At 33.8% G+C, this 5,568-nt stretch overlaps 1 long non-coding RNA gene across 4 annotated transcripts; it reads left to right on the top strand.

Annotated features, from left to right (window-relative positions):
* The first annotated feature begins 223 nt into the window (after positions 1-223).
* On the top strand, positions 224-4,966 carry LOC112096262. 4 transcript variants are annotated; one of them, XR_002904376.1, is made up of 9 exons: positions 224-307; positions 403-489; positions 577-696; positions 976-1,068; positions 2,242-2,316; positions 3,587-3,636; positions 4,095-4,244; positions 4,334-4,438; positions 4,739-4,966. It is a non-coding gene; the product is annotated as an uncharacterized LOC112096262 (long non-coding RNA). The 4 variants fall into 4 exon arrangements; XR_002904375.1 differs by having other exon boundaries at positions 4,372-4,438; XR_002904378.1 differs by having other exon boundaries at positions 4,095-4,163; positions 4,372-4,438.
* Positions 4,967-5,568: the final 602 nt, after the last annotated feature.

Raw genomic sequence — 5,568 nt, forward strand, 5'->3', positions numbered from 1 at the left:
AGAAGAAGAGATAGTAATCAATTGGAAGAAGAACGAACGGTAATCAATTGGAAGAAGAAGAGCTTTGTATTCACCTTTAGCTTCAACTCCAGGGATGTGTGCGTGTTTTGTGACTGACTGTGCATGATAATTTGGATGATTTAGGTTTTTAATTAGGGTAATTTCGTAACTGCACATAAAAAAAGACATATATGAGGAATTTTAGAGTATGGGGGTGTTTTTAGATAAATACCCTTTTTTTGGGGTATACGACGGACAAATCCCTGAAAACTCTTGAGGAGCAGACGTGTCAACGAACGTTAGCCGGGTACTGCTTCTAGCTTTCGGTTGTTTAGCTTAATGCTGCTCATGTTTTGTTATTGTTGGTGAGTGTTAGTGGATCTCATTGGACTAATTTGACAGGAGAGGTTGTTCAACGCTGCTGGTGTGCCCATGGTGGATAATTATTGTATGGGAGGATACAACAGTTGCTTGTTTGCTTACGGCCAAGTGAGCTTTTAATTTGGTTGTATCAGTTGGTGTACGAAGAGTTAGTGAAACGTATTTATGATTTTAAGTTGCCATTTCTTTGTACAGTCGGGTAGTGGCAAAACCCACACGGTGCTGTGAGATATTGGGGAAAGCACTCAATGGCATAGTGTGAATTCTGGGATGACACCCAGCGTCTTTGAATACTTATTCTCAAGGATTCAGAAGGTATTAAAATAGGACTCATGTCGAAGTTCCTTTGTTCCGTATTGTTTTAAATTCCTATGTACCAGATAAAGGCATGTCTATGCATAGCCAAATTTTTGGTTCTTGTCAGCCACTCATATTTCAGTTACGGTTTGGAGAATTTCCTGAACTCTTAATTTATGTCAGAAAAATGGTAAAACACTTTGGAGTTAAGGGGAAATTTTCTAAATACTTGTCTCAGATATTGTGAAATGCTTTCTTTAATTAGTTAACTTGGACTGATTCGTCTGTACCTGGCAGATAAGAGATGATGATAAGAAAGGGGTTTATGTTGATAATTTGAAGGAGGTAGAAGTTGCAACTGCTTGGGATGTGATTCAACAACTTATTCAAGTATATTGTCATCTTCACTGGCTCTTCTCTATTGTTTATTTCTCTCTTGTAGTTGAATTATGTAACTGCTAGTATTTCTGTAGTGCTGCAGGTATTTGGTGAATGTCAATGGCTGTGTTTTGAGTGAAACCTTTGTCACTGTTGTAGTTATGATAATTGCATTGGAGCATATGAGTTATTTATTTCACGTGTTGAAGTGCTTTTGTTATTTGAAATCAGTGCTGAAACTACTGTCCATTCTGTGTTTTGCAGCATTCAGACATTTTTTTTTTCTCTTTTGAAATTAAACATTTGAATTTGCAAAGAAGACCACAAAAAGAAACCATTCTCAGAATTTTTGGAATTTGTTACTGCAAATCAGATGACATTTTGATTTCTTTTTTTAATTTTTGTTACTATTTTTTTTAAAAAAAGGCCAATAATTGTTTTCAAAGTCAATCATTTTGATTGCACCCTTAAATTGTATTTCTGTGCACTGTCTCTGTTGGATCTGTTATTCACTTAGTATGTATGACTGGTGTCATTATTATTGCACCTGTAAATTGTATTTTCTTTGCTCTTTCTCTGTTCAATCTTTCATTCACTTAGTATGTATAGCTGGTGCAATTATTACTTGTGTCAACATGTCATTGGTTAGTTTGTATTAATAATTTAAATAGTCAAATTTAGTTTTCTTTGTATGTTAACTTCTAAAATGTTCATTGGTCTTAGAAATTTTTTGACATTTGTTTGTTTTCCCTTAATAATTTTTGTAACAGAAAGCTTATTAATACTTCGATATTTCAAGATGCAACAAATAGAGAGTAAGAAAAAGAAGAACCAATTCATAGTTTTCTTCATGGTATCAGAGCTAGGCTCTAAACCCTAGTTCTCCTATCAGCCGTTCTTCTTTTTCTATTTTCGGATTTTTTTTTTTTGGGTTGAACTTTGTCTATTTCCTAAATATTTAGTATGAAGTTAAAAAAATATCTTTAAATGAGTTTTTATTACCCATGGGAATCTCAAGGTGTAACTCACCATCAGTTTGCCTGGCTTAATCTTGTCGATTTAGCTGGCTCTGAAAGGTAGATGCATATAGAAATGAGTTTGCATTGATTTAAGACTATTATTTGCATTGATTTCAGTTATTTTTGACAAATACTGTGTTTATGTGTGTTTCTACTTTGATCGCAGGGAGAAGAGTTCTGGTGCAGAAAGCGAACGTCTCAAGGAAGCTACCAATATCAATAAGTCTGTTTCAACATTGGGGTGCATTTTCACTACCTTTCACCAACAATTTTCTTGTTAGCGAAATGCTTGACTGTTGAATGATTTTTTTCTTCTTTATTGATTCTTGCACACTTGTGATTATGAACCTTGTTAGTATCTCAAATGGAAAGTCGCTTCATGTTCTGTACCGTGATTCAGAGCTTACATTTTGCTTCTGATATACAACTGCTGCTGATTGAAAATAAACCTTAAGAAGCAAATTCTCTCTGTCTCTCTCAAAAATAAACCTTGGGAGGCAAATTGTCTCTCTCTGTCTCTTTATTTTCTTCTTTCTTTTCTTTTGAATAGATAGTATTTGCTGTGGTATGTAATTATTTCTTGCAATCATTTCCTGCTCTTCTGAATTGCGTACTTTCTGAATGATAATTCTGGGGTGTGTGTGTGTGTGTAAACCACTTCTTTTAAACTCAAGTTTAAGAAAGTATAAAATTTTAAAATTTGTTTACTTCGGATTTTTTTGGCAATATCTTGTATCATCCCCAGATCTAGCAAAGAAAGGGTTATCTAACCAATGTGTTATTGTTTTACTTTCAGGATTCAGTGGGGGGGAATTCAAAAACAATCATAGTTGCAAATATTAGTCCATCTAGTTGGTCTGTGAAAGCATCACTCTTTATTAATAGCTTGTCTAACTTATGTATGTAGAATTCTTAGCTTGTCTTTTAGGATCCTTTATAATTCTCAACTATCCTGTCTTTTAGGATCCTTCTTTCACTAATTTGCTTATAGATGAACTTCAATAGTTAATTGAATTAAAATTTCTTGTACTTTCTAACCCGTATGGATATTTTTCACCACCTTGTACTTTTGAAAGTATACATTGAAGTTTCTTTTGAACTCCAAGTTCATGGCAACGTTTTCATTGTTTGTTATTTCTTTTCTATTTGTTTCAACAACCTCTTTCAGCCTCATTTTTGTTTTCCAGTTTAAATGCATTTAATATATGGAAAATGTTTTGGTCCTTTGCAGTTGTTCGTTGGAGACACTTAGTACTTCGAAGTCTGCACAATGTGCTAAATTTATAAAAAAAGCAATGTGTGTGATTTTTAAATGTTTCTTTTGTGACATCAGATAGGGTATCACATTCAAGACTTCAGGTGCAGGGCCACATCTCTGCTTCCTTGCGTAGCTCATCAGTTTTACATTTTATGCATTTTTTCTGTTTCTAAGTCATTAGCAAACATTCTTTCAATCACCATTTCTTATAGAAAGTTGCTTCTAATTTTTTTGTGGGCAATTGTAAATGAAGATGCTTCTGGAGATGTTGTTGCCATGGGGATGGAGATTCAACAGCTTAAGGTATTGTGCTGAATTTGTTTCTTTATGTTACTTTTCATCTTACTATTCTGTAGTTTCATTGACTCTATGAATACACTTTTTCACTTGAGATCTTTTCTAGAAGGCGTACAAATAAATGAGAAACTTTGGGACTTTCTGGTGACTATTAATTTCTCTTTCTCAAGAACTTTTTTTTTTCTTGATGATTTAACATTCAATGAAATGCTGAAGCTGAAGTTCTTTGGATCTAACTTTATTATTTTGAAAATGAGTTTCTACATAATAGATTACTGTTTACTGTGGAAAAATAAAGTGGATAATTTGTGTGTCATCCCCTAAAGAATTAATTGGCAATTTGTTAGATTTATTTATTTATTTATGTTTTGCTTCTGTAAGCATACTTGGTTTTGTAAGTTAAGTTCTTATAGCATTTATGGTGATTTTATTTGCCTATTACATGCTTCAAATGTTCCCTTCAGACAGAAGTATCTCGTTTCTGGGGTTTAGCCAATGGAGGGGCTGAAAGTCTGGTTAACGACACTCTTACAGTAAGCTTTCCAGGATCTCCTCGATCCATTAAGCTTCATGGTTCATTTAGTCCACTTATATCGGATGAAAGGATGTCTTAGGTGAACATAATTTTAGTTCTTTGATTTATAAGAAACAGCTGGTTTACATGTATTGTTTACCAATTTATTTGTTTCACTGTTCTTATTAGAATAAAGATTACAAACTAGCTCTTGTTGGAGATTTCAGGAGGGAAAAGGAGAAAGACATCTCTTTACATGCTTTGGTTGCTGAAAATCAGGCAGCTTTGCAATTGGTATTCCCATAAGAAACTTTTACATTTCATTTAATTGATTTTGTGGCCAAAAATTTTGGGACATTTATTAATCAATGCTACACTATTCCTCTTAAAATAGAAGTGAACAGAAAGAATTGCAAAAGATTAGTTTCTAGGTTCTTTTTAATTGAATGTTAAACCTCTAATCTGATTTTGGCATACAAGTTGTTTTGCATGGTATTTGGAAAATTGTATACATGCAAGGATGCATCTATTATAACTTATATAGATACTGTGATACATAACTTCTCTAAACATTAAATACTTCATTTGAATCAGGCCAAACAAAGAGAGGACGAGATACAGGGCCAGAGGATGAGATTATGGTTCCAGGAAGGAGGAATCAAGAGGCTGGAGGCTGATGCTTGGAAAGATTTCCCCTGAGACACATTTATTGAAAGAGAAGGAGGAGTGTTTGAAGGAAATTGAGGTTCTCAGGACTCAGGTTGATTGGAACCAAGAAGTAACAAGATTTGCCATGGAGAACCTGCAACTGAAAGAGGAAATTAGAAGGCACGTGCCTTCCACGCAGTTTTATTATAGTGGTTTCACTGTCATACTAATTATTCTTCATTTGCTTATATAGTTGTAATGATTTTTGGGCCTTTCCTTTGGGCATTGTAATTTTCTGATGCATTGTTAATGGTATATTTTTAACCCACAGATTGAAGTCATTTTATGAAGGCGGTGAACGAGAGATGATGAATCAATGAATCAACAAATCCTGGGTTACAGAATAAAGTATGTCAAAATTGATTTTCGATACTTCTGAACCTAACAGGCTGTTAGGTTCAAAAATGCAGTTGCTAGAAGCACTAGATTGGACACTTATGCATGAATCAGGCTCTTCAGTAGTTCAGGTCCTTTGCTAGCTTTGTTTTTTGTTTTGTGAATTTAAATTAATTAGTGGGAATCATAATGTCGAATTTTGATTGATATGTATTAGAGGGAAAATTCAGTTGCCATGACTGAAGCTTGCACTGATGGTGATTTACTGATCTCTAGCAAGGTAAGTTCATATTTCTTTTTAAATGATTTTTTTATATGTATTTTTATTTTTTTTCCAGTATGGTTAATTTCTGTCGTTCACTTCATATGGTACTGATTGA

Source organism: Citrus clementina, unplaced genomic scaffold (genome assembly GCF_000493195.1).
Source record: "Citrus clementina cultivar Clemenules unplaced genomic scaffold, Citrus_clementina_v1.0 scaffold_8, whole genome shotgun sequence".
NCBI classification, from domain to species: Eukaryota; Viridiplantae; Streptophyta; class Magnoliopsida; order Sapindales; family Rutaceae; genus Citrus; species Citrus x clementina.